Genomic DNA, 14,626 nt, shown 5'->3' with positions numbered 1-14,626 from the left:
GCATCTTATAAATTCGCCTATCTGTTCTTTGGTTCTCTGTAGTATTAGAGCGTCCTGAAGCAAGTTGGTATTGAGGGACCATGATTTAGTTCTTTTCGGGTTTAAAACTCCAGAGATGGTAGCCTCTACTATAGAATGATCGGACCAGGGGCAGTTTAAAATTTTCGCGGAGGATAGAAGGGGAAGGAGGATTTGGCTAAGGAAAATATAATCTAGTCTAGATTGAGATTGGTGCATTGGGGAGAAATACGTGTAGTCTCTGGCCTTTTCATTTAGGGACCTCCAGCTATCAATTAAGTTATGGTCTAAGGAAAAGTCCTTTAGAATTCCTGCAGGAGATCTGGGGGAGCGGGGTTGTGTGTTTGAAGTTGTGGTTCTATCTAGAGTCTGGTCTAGTGAAAGATTAAAGTCTCCTCCCATTATGATTTTGTGTCTTTTCCACTGGGTTATTAATTTGCTTAATTTTGTTAGGAATGGTGTTTGGTGGTCATTAGGAGCATAAACATTAACAATGAGTATTGGGGTGTTCTGGATTAATCCCTTAATTAGCAAGAACCTACCTCCTTCATCTCTGATTATTTCTTCTTCCTTGAAATTCAGGGAGGAATGTAATAACACAGTTACCCCAGCTTTCTTTTTCCCACTTACCGCATGGTATTGTATTGGGTATGCTTTATCCCAATATTTAGGGACAAATTCTTTAGTAAAGTGGGTCTCCTGTATCATGACTATTTGAGCTTGTAATGCTTTATAAGTGGTGATCGCTTTCTTTCTTTTGATGTCAGAGTTTAATCCTCTGGCATTGTGTGAGAGAATTTTTATAGACATTTGAGACTATTAAATGTGTCTATATCATCTGAAACATAAAGTACTAAGTAAAGATCGAGGAGATTACAGTGTCTGAAATAGTGGGTGTTGTTGGTGGGCAGCAGGATAGCTATATACCAAGTGTAGTTCTGTAGGAGAGAGCCAGGACCTACCTCAGACTCAACGAGAGTCGACAGTGCGTTGTATGAGTCAGGAAGCATGGAACCGATCCATTGGAGAGTTCCCTGAGAATCTGCACGACAGAAAATTTCTTTTATTACATAAAGCAACTTCAGCAGCTTGACAACAATTGACTGATGACATGCCTGATAAAAAATAACATAAAAAACTATAAACAAAATTGTGTGTATTTTAGTATCTCTAGCCAGGGAGATACAAAACAACATAGCGGGTAGTGGGCGGTGGGCCCTGTAACAACTTTCATTACACTTACTTCTAGGTTTAGAGTAAGCTGGGTTGGTGGGGGAGGGGTAATCCTAAGTAGGTATTCTATAGACCTGGTGAATGTGACATTAAAAGGGAGATTTCGGTGCCAGGTCTTAAATGAAATTGAAGGGAGCGGGAGGGGGATAGTGATGGGGGGGGAAGCAAGGGGGGGGGGGGAAGTTAAAGGGTGGGTGGGACTTCGGGAGTAAAGCGGGGGAGGGGAGGGAGTCAAGGGAGGGGGGAAAGTAGGGGGGTAAAAGTGGAGGGTGAGCAAGTGTATTGGAAATAACGTTGACTCTTTAAAGGGATAAGTGTAGGGGGGGGGGGAGGGGAGGAAGGGGAAAGGTCCCTGAAGTAGCAGTAAATACATTAACAGTAATAATAACAATATCAATAATTTTAACTATAACTTTAACTTTAATAGACCCTGAGTGAGTCCAGACCACAGCCTGATTTGGTTGCCATATAGAATTAGGGCCAAACCCCTGCTCGTCTGAAAAATATCAGGCTTGGGAAAGGATCTATTGGGGTCAAGCAGACTCATGACGTCCGATTGCCCCAATCTGCTACATAGTAAAACTAAAGCAAAATAAGTATAGTACTCATCTAGTCCTTTTCTCTGCGTCAAGTCGGTGTATCATCTTCTTCCAGTTGGGAATCGGAATCTGAAGGGTTATTTGGGATGTTCTTTGATTTTCTTTGCTTTTTGGGGTTGCTCACCGGTGACCATTCCTTTTGAATAGGTTTCCTCTGTGGCTTCGGAGCAGGTTGGATGTGGGGAGTCTCGAGAGGGATCTCCAAACGATTCAAAATTGCTGTTCCTTCAATCAGGTTGGCACAAGTGTAAGTCATATTAGCATATGAAAAAACAAGTTTGAAGGGGAAGTTCCATCTGTATTTTATCTGGGCCCGTGTGAGAGCCGTTGTGATGGGTCTAAGTTCTCTTCTTTTCCTTAAAGTGATTGGGGCAATATCTGCATAAATTTGAATTGTGTGGCCCTCAAAATTAATTGTTTGTAGTTGTCTGGCTGCTTTGAGGATAAGTTCTTTTATATGAAAGTAGTGGAGTTTTAGGACAACGTCTCTTGTGGAGGATTGTTGTGGTTTAGTAAGGGCTCTGTGAACCCTGTCCATTAAGAGCAGGTCTGAATCTTCGTCTGGGACCAGTTGACGAAAGAGTGAGGTTATGGCTTCTGTCAGGTTTTTATAGGATTCTGGTAAATTTCTAATACGCAGATTGGATCTGCGGGACCTGTTCTCGAGGTCTTCAATTTGTTCCTCCAATTTGTGAATATGTTCTTCATGCTCTGACATGACTTTCTGTATATTGGGGATTTCTTCTGCTATAGCATCAGTTCTCTCCTCTAGCTCTGCGGTGCGGTTGCCTATTTCTTTGATGTCTTGCCGTAGGTCATGCAGCGCAGATTTTAGTTCTTCCTGAAAGACAGATTTGATTTGGGAGAGTAGTTCTTTATTTTGTGTTGCAGAGGGGAGAGCTGCAGGTAATTCAGTCATGCTGGTATCTGAAATTTCTCCTTGTATCGGAGAGCCTTTGTTCAGTTGCTTTTGTTTAAGCTGGGATTTTGAGAGGCATTCCTTGACAGTTTGTGTTTTGTTTTTCATCATGAAGCAATCAGGAGGAAGGACCAAATGAGCAAGAAAAAGATGAAGCAGTAGATAGCTCTAGCTGGATTTTTCACTCAGGGGTTAGGTTGAAATAGACAATTTTCTAGTTATACATCCTTATCCTGGTTATGGACCCTGTTTATGACCTAGGAGATGAACAAAAAGGAAAAAATTTTTGGCCCACCTTATCCACTCCCATCTCACTTAATATTCAATCATCATCTGGACTGTGATAGGAGGGGGGTCTGGAACCCAGGTGGCAACATGTAACAGTTCCTCTGTCTGACGACTCAAACCCCTTCAATTGTGCTCCTAAGGTGTGTCCCAAATCACAACCTTATGTGTTGTCTTATTAGGCTCAGGAGGCAAGAATAATGTTCCTCGTAGGGGTTAATATATGGAGGAGCTGTGACTTTGAGTATATTTTAGATAATCAAGAGGTATATTTAAGTAGGGATTGCTGATACTAGACCTTGCGGTTAAACAAGCCTCATACTCATGTATGTTTGGTGCAAATAAAACACTTTTCTGGAAAGTCCAGTGCTTATGTAGGATGTGTTGCGTTGAGGCTCCTATTTGTTCATTGCAGTTGTTAAGTAGGGACTGCTGGTACTAGGCCTTGCAGCTAAACAAGCCTCACACTCATGTATGTTTGGTGCAAACAAAATACTTTTCTGGAAAGTCCAGTGCTTATGTAGGATGTGTTGCGTTGAGGCTCCTATTTGTTTATTGCAGATGTTAGCAGCTGTTCATTAGGTGATTTATTTATTTTATTTTTTATCCCCTTCTCTCTTTATTTCAAGTGCGGGTACGATCGCCACGTGGTTGGTGGCCTAAATGTGTGGGTGTCTGGCCTGATGTTATGCGGAGGGAGGGGGATCGGGTCGGACCTCTTACCCGCTGCCAGGTATCCTGATTGCTGGTGGTGGATGTCTCTATCCGTGTTTGCACCCCTGTAGGCCAGTATCGCCAGACTTGGCCACAGGGGAGGTGCGTCAACAAGATGGCGAATTTTCGCGCCACCTGTGTCCCGACCCACCTCCGATGCAAGGAGTCCCACTCGAGCTGCTGGGGTAGACTGCCCGGAGGTCCGGAGCCGCACCGGTAAGTGTCTGGATAAGGGGGTATCTTAGAGCAAGTCTCTACGTTTGTTGGTGACCCGATCTCGATAACCGGGTATTTGCAGTCTGTTATGGCGGCCAGTGCCTCCTTCTTCTCCTCTGGACTTGCGCCTCTGTAAGTCTCCGGAGCGGAGCCCCGACCCTCCGGAGTAGGGGAAACTGCCAGCTGAGCAAGGGAGCAGAAGCTCCGTCCCGAGGTGCAAATGCTCCGATCCGGCTCTTCTCCTCCTCGGTATTAAGAATTTTAGCGGCTCTCTAGATCTGACCAAAAGTTTTCCTTTATCAAGTCGAATGATGATACAGCTGTGTAGCATGAAAATTAGCTAGGTTAGGATAGATAAACTTTGTTTTTTAAATGTTTAATATGCCAAAGTCTGGGAGCTCTTTTCAGACACGTCTGTTCAGCTCAGAAGCTAGCCCCGCCTCCCCATATTTTGCATTTTTAAAGCACTTACCTTAAAAACTTTAAAACAAAATAAAAATTTTAAAAAGTTTGTCAGAGTCAAAGCTCTGATGTCCCCCTTGAAAACCCTGGGGAAAAAGGGTTCTTTAAACCCCATTTTACCTCTGGGGAGGAGGTTCTATCACTCCTATGTGAAAAGCCCGGGGAAGGGGCTAACAGCCTTCGAGCTGGAGTTATGCCTCTATGTGAGACTGGGAGATATAGGGTCTTCCCAAACCAATTGCGAGGATAAAAGAGACTCTGATATTGAGCTACAGAGATTAGAGCAAGTCTCATAGGAATTAAGGAATACCTTTAAAAAGGGCTTAAGGATGATTTAATACGGCCATGGCTGATACAAACTTTCAAAGCAAAAAAACTACTTAGAAGAAGGAAGAGGATAGAAAGAGAAATAAACAAGGAAAATCATTTTTCAAAGGAAGAATAAAACTAGGAAAGTAAAGGAAATAAAACCACAATGAGAAAACCAGTGTCGCGCTGAGCAGCGGTTCGCATTACCGACCGGAGCTAGTAACTGGTCAGGCATGTGGACTCTCTGCACAGCGCAGGAGGAGATAGACAAAATACATTAAAGAGATAGTATAGCCAAAACCAATCCAATATTCACCTTCAACTAGACTATCCCTACAGGGAAAGAATAGATAAAAGGATTAGAGGAGTACCAAGAAAGAAGCTTGTTAGTACAGAACAGATTAAACAATACTCCTAAGTGAGACACCCGGGAGAGGGGCGTGAGGCCTTCCAAAACCGCTTGAGGGCGAAAGTGACACCGATACTGGGCCGAAAGAGACTGAAGCATGGGAGACAACTATGCAATGTGTTGATAGCTTAAGATCCGCCTCAAAAGAGTGTGGGGGGGGGAATTTACTTTAAGTTTGACAACAAAGGTCAAATTAATATGAGCAAAAATCCTCTTCAGAAGAAAGACAGGGAATTGTAACAGTCTGAGAGATCTTATATATAGGGATTCCTCTACAGACGTAATTTAGAAAGATCTGTAAAGGGACATTGTACACTAGATTTTGCTAGTATAAATGTTTTGAAAATGATCCATTAATATAGTCCATCTGGAAGAATTTAGATTATTATAAAATAACCTTGCGCCAATTTACAGACTCCTAACCAAGCTCCACAGAGTCAAAATATGCACAAGCTCACACATATAGACACATACAGAAAGGTGCACAAGAATACACCTAGATATGAAATATGCACACATGGGCACATGCATATATGCCCCGACCTATGTATTCATAAAAACAAGAACATATATACACAATATATATATATATATATATATATATATATATATATATATATATATATAAAGGAATGACCTATAAAATCCCTTGGAAGAAAAAACCCAAAGGATCCACATGCAGAATCAAGAAAGACTAAAAAGCCTATTTATATAAAAAGGCATATATTAAGGACAAAAAAAGTATTATATATGCAGTATCTAAATTATAGAAACAAATACGTAAACCCTATAAGGGAAATAATATGGGGGAGGGGGCGATAGGAAGGCTGTACCTGCAACCGCTGAGGAGAAGACAGCATGCAGTAAGGCCTAACAGAGGCTGCACGCGCCAAGCCAAACTATCTACCGCCACACTGCAAATCCGGTATCATCCCGAGAAGCTTCTTACACATCTGACCAGAGGAAAATTACTAGTCAGATGTGTGTCCGCGTTCAACTCAAAACGGCCCCGGACTGGGGACCAAGGCTGCAATGCAATCACGAGATGACTGCGATACGTTCAGGAGAAAATCGTTATCCGCTCGGCTGGTGGAGGAGACCGAGTTAGGCACTCTGCACAGGGAAAAAATATATTGGACACAAAAAACGAGAAAGAAAAAATAAATGTGAATATTAGAGAAGTAAAACCATAAATAGGTTAGGAAGATAAAGAAAAACTTATCAAGTTAAAAGGGAATAGAGTTAGATAAATACACCACAAAATCTAATTATAATAAGAAAAGAAAATACATTCATTAATTTAGACTCACCCTAAGGAGATTGGAACCTGGGTCTTCCAGATGAAAGAATCTATCAATGCTCAATGAACCAGGGATAAAAAAAAGTTTCATAAGACTAGAAACATCAAGAGGTCATAATAGAATAAGGAATCTGAAAGGGTTTCACAAAAAGCTATGAAATAATTAAATGACAGAAGTCTTATAAATATATTAATATATAAGGGAAAAAAAAGGTAAAGGGGGGGCCGGCAGAAATTCCATTCGAAAAACGGAGAAGACACGGCCACGGGGAAGGATGTCAAAAGGAGGGAAAGGTCAGGATGTAGGTCTAACGACGGAAATAAAATGGCTACCGTCATACCACAATCTGGTGTCGAGTTGAGGAGCGGCTCGCATGACAGACCGGAACAATATCACCGGTCAGACGCGTGTATGCGAGGGCCCCCAACCTTGCACTGGATATAGCAAAAGCCATGGCAGTCGGAGGAGGGATGGGAGAGGACTTCCTCGAGACTGCATTAAGGCGGTTGACTGTAGGTGACTGGAGCAAGAGAGAATCGCTCGGTCACCTAGAGGGGAAAAAACACTACTACCACCAAAGATATGTTCAATACAGAGGAAAGAAAAAGGTTGAGCTGTGGACACAAGGCCAGGAACCAGTCACAAGGCTACTGCCGAAGATGGATGGGATTGGTGGCCTATAGGCCACGTGACACAACCAAGATCGTCAGCAGGCAAGGCCACAAATGACTGAAAGCCGCGGGATTACCTAAGCGGATAAGCAAGAAGATCTTCTGCTGATGATGTCGGTAGGTACGTGGTCACCATTGTAGCTCTGAAGGCTAGGCCGCTCCACCACACTACAGTTGGAGCGGTAAGAAAAGGAGATAGGACATGTGCAGAGGCAGCAAGCACAGAATAGGCTGTCACTGCCCACACTATACACCAATGATTAAATAAAAAGGTGATAGATAATAGATTCCCAAATAAAGCAAATTTTAGAATTTACCACAGAAAAATAAAATTAGTTAGCATAGATAGTAGTAATGTGTCACTGAAAGACAGAAAAAGTGGAAAACGAAGATAGAGAAAACGAAATTCATAAAATAAGAAATCTTGAAAATACATCAATATGATTAAATAAAGACAAAAAGAGATACAAATATTAAAGAACCTAGGAAAGAAACCTATATAATGGTTTACAGTATGTTCTAAAGTGAAATAATCAGATATACATGTGAGGGGAAAAATGAATTCATGACCTGCTGTCTGGAAGCAGCAAAGAAAAGAGGAAGTGCTGGACTTGTTCATTACAGTTTATTAGGCTGCTGTGTGCTGATTGGTGCAGTCTTGTTACAATGTTATTATTTTCTCCCTGTATGTTTTCTTTGCTGCTGTTTGGATTCAGTAAAGATTTGATGCAAAATATGAAGCCTCCTGTCTTGCCATAAAATCCTAGCACCAGCCCAGGTTAAAGGACTTTTTTTTTTTTGCTTAAGTTAAATATATTTTATTACAAGAACAGAGACTCATATTTTGCATATCTTTCTTTATACTACTCAATGCAGCATTTAAAAGTAATGATACAGAAGTAAATTAATCCAACATTAAAACAATAAAGATAACACAGAGTTAACATAAGTAACCAATGAAATGGATACTTTGGAAAACACAGAAAAAATGGACCAATAAGATGAGTCATAGCTTCCATAAACTGTCCAATACGTTCCCCAACTTCCTCTTTCTTTTGCTGCTCGCTGCAGGATAAGTACATTTTATTGCTCTTTTATTGTATTGTATATTTATACATTTTTTATATGTTTTTTTGTTTGTTTGTTTTCTTTTATTATGAACTAGTCCTAAAGCCCGTGTACACGGGCCAATTTTTTAGGTACCGCGGTTCCAACCCTTGCTCCCTCTCTCTCCCCCTTATTTTGCACTCTCCCCCCTCTTTTGCTCTCTCTCTCCCCCCTTTTTTGCTCTCTCTCTCCCCTCTTGTGCTCTCTCTCCCCCCTCTTTTGCTCTCTCTCCTTCCCACCTCTTTTGCTCTCTCTCCCCTCTTTTGCTCGCTCTCTCTCTCCCCCCCCCCTCATCTGCTCTCTCCCCCCTCTTGCTCTCTCTCGCCCTCTTTTGCTCTCATTACTCTCCCCTATTTTGCTCTCTCCCCCCTATTTTGCTCTCTCTCCCCCTCTTTTGCTCTCTCTCTCCCCCCTCTTTTGCGCTCTCTCTCTCTCCCCCCTCTCTTTTGCTCTCTCTCCCCCTCTCTTTTGCTCTCTCTCCCCTCTCTCTTTTGCTCTCTCTTCCCCTCTCTTTTGCTCTCTCTCTCTCCCCCTCTCTTTTGCTCTCTCTTCCCCTCTTTTGCACTCTCTCTTCCCCTCTTTTGCGTTCTCTCCCCCTTCTCTTTTGCGCTCTCTCCCCCTCGCTTTTGCACTCTCTCTCCCCCTCTTTTTTGCGCTCTCTCCCCCCTCTTTTTTGCTCTCTATCCCCCTCTTTTTTGCGCTCTCTCCCCCCTCTTTTTTGCGCTCTCTCCCCCTCTTTTTTGCGCTCTCTCCCCCTCTCTTTTGTGCTTTCTCCCCCTTGCGCTCTCTCCCCCTCTTTTTTGTGCTCTCTCCCCCTCTTTTTTGCACTCTCTCCCCCTTCTCTTTTGCGCTCTCTCCCCCTCTTTTGCGCTCTCTTTTAAACTCTCCCCCCTCTCTTTTGCGCTCTTTCTCCCCCCTCTCTTTTGCGCTCTCTCTCCCCCCTCTCTTTTGCTCTCTCTCCCCCCTTCATTTGCTCTCTCTCTCCCCCCTCTTTTGCTCTCTCTCTCCCCCCTCTTTTGCGCTCTCTCTCTCCCCCCTCTCTTTTGCTCTCTCTCCCCTCTCTTTTGCTCTCTCTCCCCCCTCTCTTTTGCTCTCTCTTCCCCTCTCTTTTGCTCTCTCTCTCCCCCTCTCTTTTGCTCTCTCTCTCCCCCTCTCTTTTGCTCTCTATTCCCCTCTTTTGCACTCTCTCTTCCCCTCTTTTGCGCTCTCTCCCCCTTCTCTTTTGCGCTCTCTCCCCCTCTCTTTTGCACTATCTCCCCCTCTTTTGTGCACTCTCTCTGCCCCCTCTCTTTTAAACTCTCTCCCTCCCTCTCTTTTGAGCTCTCTCTCTCCCCCCACTGTTTTGCGCTCTCTCCCCCCTCTTTTTTGTGCTCTCTCCCCCTCTTTTTTGCGCTCTCTCCCCTTCTCTTTTGTGCTTTCTCCCCCTTGCGCTCTCTCCCCCTCTTTTTTGCGCTCTCTCCCCCTCATTTTTGCGCTCTCTCCCCCTCTCTTTTGTGCTCTCTCCCCCTCTCTTTTGCGCTCTCTCTCTCCCTCTTTTGCTCTCTCTCTCCCTCTTTTGCACTCTGTCTCCCCCTTCTCTTTTGCGCTCTCTCCCCCCTCTTTTGCGCTCTCTTTTAAACTCTCCCCTCTCTCTTTTGCACTCTCTCTCCCCCCTCTCTTTTGCACTCTCTCTCCCCCCTCTCTTTTGAGCTCTCTCTCTCCCCCTCTTTTGTGTGCTCTCTCCCCCTCTTTTGCGCTCTCCCCCTCTCTTGCGCTCTCTCCCCCTCTCTTGCGCTCTCTCCCCCTCTCTTGCGCTCTCTCCCCCTCTCTTTTGCGCTCTCTCTCTCTCTCCCTCTTTTGCGCTCTCTCCCTCTTTTGAGCTCTCTCTCCCACCTCTCTTTTAAGCTCTCTCTCCCCCCCTCTCTTTTGAGCTCTCTCTCCCCCTCTCTCTCCCCCCTATCCCACTCTTTTGCTCTTCCCCCCTCTTCTGCTCGCTTTCTTTCTTTCTTTCCTTCCTTCCTCTGTTTTGGTCTCTCCCGCCGGCCACGCCCTTCCCGCACACTCCCGCGAGGCCACGCCCATTATCACGCCAGCCGGCCATGCGCCCTCGTCATGCCTGCCACGCCCGCCGGCCACGCCCCATCATGGCACGCCCGATGCCGGTCACAACCCCACCAGGCAGCTTCCGCAGTGCACACTACTCTGCAGCTAAAGGCCAGGTATGTTTGTCACGTGCAGTCTCTACTGCGCATGACTGCATCTGACAAACATACTTGGCCAATTATTATATAGGATTGCTTCCTCTTACTCTGTTTGAGTTATTTTCTGTTTGCTTATTAATTTGTTCAATTTTATGTTTATTAAACATTTCCTTTTTATATTATTGTTTTTTATTTCTCTTACTTCTGGTAACTACCGCCACACTACCCCGACTTCTGGTATCTACCGCCACACTACCCGACTTTTGCTTTGGGTTTTTTACTGTTTACAGCTTCCCTTCTCCTTTTTACCTTTTTTCGGACAGTTTGTGTTCGTCTCGTGCGGCCGTCCGCCATCTTGTGAGGTCACTTTCTTTCTCCCTGTTAATTCCCGCCTTCTGTTCCCACCCTCTGACATTGTTGAAATATTTTCTTCTCACAACGGCGAGTTTCCTCCTCTACTCCGTGTTCCTTGTGACCGGATTCAGATTTGCATATTTTGTTTCCCCAAACACTGCTATATATTTAGCTCTATTTCACCACTAGGTGCAAACAAATACATATACATATTTAATTACTTTTTCTTTGCAGGCCTGTCATATTTAACGGTCTGAAGTAAAATTCATATTTATTTTGATAAAACTGTTATCATTTTAGATTCTTATTGTAACTGAAGTTCTTGAATGTTACTCATTTTTATTAATTTTTATTTATCAATATGTCTCAAGTCACTAAGTCAAATGAACCATTAACTGCTCAGTCTGTGCAAATTATGATTGACACTTCTATGGGTAAAACGATGTCTCACATGTTAAATCTTTTGTCTGAACAACCTATCCTAAACCTATTTTTAAAAGGAAAACACCTTGTTCTGTCTCTATTTTAGCTAGTAAAAAATTACTTTCAAAATCTCATCAGACTCTTGCTGACACTTCAATTCCTGGCGGTAAAGAAAGGAAAACATCCGCATAACTTTCCTCTAATCCCAAGGGGTCACATTTGGGATCAAAAAATTCTGAGACTTTAACTATGAAAAATCCTAAAAAAGTGGTATTATCATCTAATTCTGATTCTTCTACTGAGGAATTGTCTAATTCTGATTTTGAGGATTTATCTGATAATTTGTCTTCTTCAGACTTAGATTCCCTTAAACCTAAAAAATTTAAGAAATCTCTTAAAAAATATAAACCTTCTAAAAAAGAGAATTCTAAATTTTTTGACTGCCTTGGTAATCCCAGATTTTGTGCAGATGATTTACACCACCCAAGATCTTCTGAGTGGTGCCCCTCTTTAGATGTAGCCACTTTCATTGATTTCAAATTAAAAAATCCTCTCAAAAAAGATGCCTGTAACAAAATGAGAGCTGAATTTATCAAGCCGTCAACCGCAAATACGTTGGAATTCTGCAGCGTAATTATGGCGAGCTTGATTCGCCTTTTTTATCAAAGCCTACAGACCGGCAAAAGTAGAATTTTGCGATGTAACATACGATCCGTCGGTCTCAGTCCGACAGATCGATGCTTATGTCACTACAGATGTTCTGAATGCAAATTTGGCACTATCTGACTACTTTTGCTAGTTAGCAAATAACTACCAGGTACGCTCGCCACTATTCCGGTCCAGCGTACCTGGTTTTCAATCCGCCGCCCTGGAGGCGTCGGATACCATAGGAATCAATGGTAGTCTGAAAGCAGCGAAAGCTTATGTTCGCTGCTGCTCGATATCCCATTGATTTCTATGGGAGAATAAAAGTAACGTTTACACCTAACACCCTAACATAAGCCCCGAGTCTAAACACCCCTAATCTGCTGCCCCCTACACTGTCGCTACCTACATTATGTTATTAACCCCTAATCTGCCGCCCCGACACCGCCTCCACCTACATTAATACTTATTAACCCCTAATCTGCCACCCACTACACCGCCACTACCTACATTATGTTATTAACCCCTAATCTTCAGCCCAACACCACTGCCACCTACATTAATACTTATTAACCCCTAATCTGCCGCCCCCTACACCACCGCCACATACATTATATTTATTAACCCCTAATCTGACGCCCCCTATACCGCCGCCACCTACATTATACTTATTAACCCCTAATCTGCCGCCCCGACACCGCCGCCACCTACATAAAGTTATAAACCCCTAGCCTGCCGCTTCCGGAGCCAACCGAAACTAAATAAAGTTATTAACCCCTAAACCGCCAGCCCCCCACATCGCCATAAACTAAATTAACCTATTAACCCCTAAACCTAACAACCCACTAACTTTATATAAAATATTAACTCATCCCTTTCTTATAATCAATTTAAACTTACCTTTAAAATTAAATTAAACTATGTTAAACTAATAATTAACTTACCCTAACTATTATAATAAAATTACATTAAACTATATTAAATTAATAATTAATCTACCCTAACTTTTATAATAAAATTACATTAAACTATATTAAATTAATAATTAATCTACCTTAACTTTTATACTAAAATTACATTAAGCTGCAAATTAAATTAACTATATTATATATTTAAACACCTAACCCTACTCAAATAATTTAAATCTACACTAAAAAATTACTAAGTTACAAAAAACTAACAACTAAGTTACAAAAAATAACAAACACTAAGTTACACCAAAAAATAAACACTATGTTACAAAAAATAAAAAATAAATTATCAAAGATTTAAACTAATTACACCTAATCTAAGGGCCCTATGAAAATAAAAAAGCCCCCTCAAAATAAAAACCCCCTAACCTACAATAAATTACAAATATCCCTTAAAAGGGCCTTTTGCGGGGCATTGCCCCAAAGAAATCAGCTCTTTTACCTGTAAATAAAAAATGCAAATACCCCCCAACAGTAAAACTCACCACCCACACAATCAACCCCCCAAATGAAAATCCTCTTCCATTGAAGTCTTCTTTGGAATGAATGTTCCTTTAAATGACATCATCCAAGATGGCGTCCCTTAGATTCCAATTGGCAATCAGCCAATAGTATGTGAGCTCAATCCTATTGGCTGATTGGATCAGCCAATCAGAATCTAAGGGACGCCATCTTGGATGACGTCATTTAAAGGAACATTCATTCCGAAGAAGACCTCGATGGAAGAGGATGCTCCGCGTTGGATGTCTGGAAGATGGAGCTGCTCCGCGCCAGATGGATGAAGATAGAAGATGCCGTCTGGGTGAAGACTTCTGCAGGCTTGGATGAAGACTTCGGCTGCTTGGATGAAGACTTCTGCCGGCTTCTTGGAGGATGGATGTTCGATCTTCGGGGGTTAGTGTTAGGATTTTTTAAGGGTTTATTGGGTGGGTTTTAGTTTTAAATTAGGGTTTGGGCTGCAATAGAGCTAAATGCCCTTTTAAGGGCAATGCCCATCCAAATGCCCTTTTCAGGGCAATGGGGACCTTAGGTTTTTTAGATTAGGTTTTTATTTGGGGGTTGTTTGTGTGGGTGGTGGGTTTTACTGTTGAGGGGTATTTGTATTTTTTATTTACAGGTAAAAAAGAAGATTTATTTGGGGCAATGCTCCGCAAAAGGCCCTTTTAAGGGCTATTTGTAGTTTATTGTAGGTTAGGGTTTTTTTTATTTTGGGGGGCTTTTTTATTTTCATAGGGCCCTTAGATTAGGTGTAATTAGTTGAAATCTTTGATAATTTATTTTTAGGTGGCCATGCAACGAAGTTGCAGGACAACCTATTGTTATTGTCAGGATTATTATTATTTTTATTATTATTATTAGGTGGCCATGCAACGAAGTTGCAGGACAACCTATTGCTATTGCCAGGATTATTATTAGGTGGCCATGCAACGAAGTTGCAGGACAACCTATTGTTATTGTCAGGATTATTATTATTATTATTATTTTTTTTATTATTATTATTATTATTATTCCGCCACTTTTTCTATTGCCCATAACTTTTGAACTGCTAAAGCAAAGCTCTTGAAATCAGGTATGCTAGTACAGCCTATTGCTCTGCTACATCTCTTGCAATATTGAACTCATAGGTCATAAGGTTACGCAGCCATATTGCTTTTTGCGACAAATTTCGATAAACGCTTAATAATCTTTATCTCCGGAACTGCTAATGTTACAACTTTGAAACTTGCTGTGCTCAGTGCTGCTATGAACTAAATTTGCCATTGCTCAACAGAAGTGCCTTGGACACATGATGTAGCAGCCATCTTGCATT

The sequence above is a fragment of the Bombina bombina genome, chromosome 3 (assembly GCF_027579735.1).
Source record: "Bombina bombina isolate aBomBom1 chromosome 3, aBomBom1.pri, whole genome shotgun sequence".
NCBI classification, from domain to species: Eukaryota; Metazoa; Chordata; class Amphibia; order Anura; family Bombinatoridae; genus Bombina; species Bombina bombina.
Note: the sequence above shows the minus strand (reverse complement) of the source record.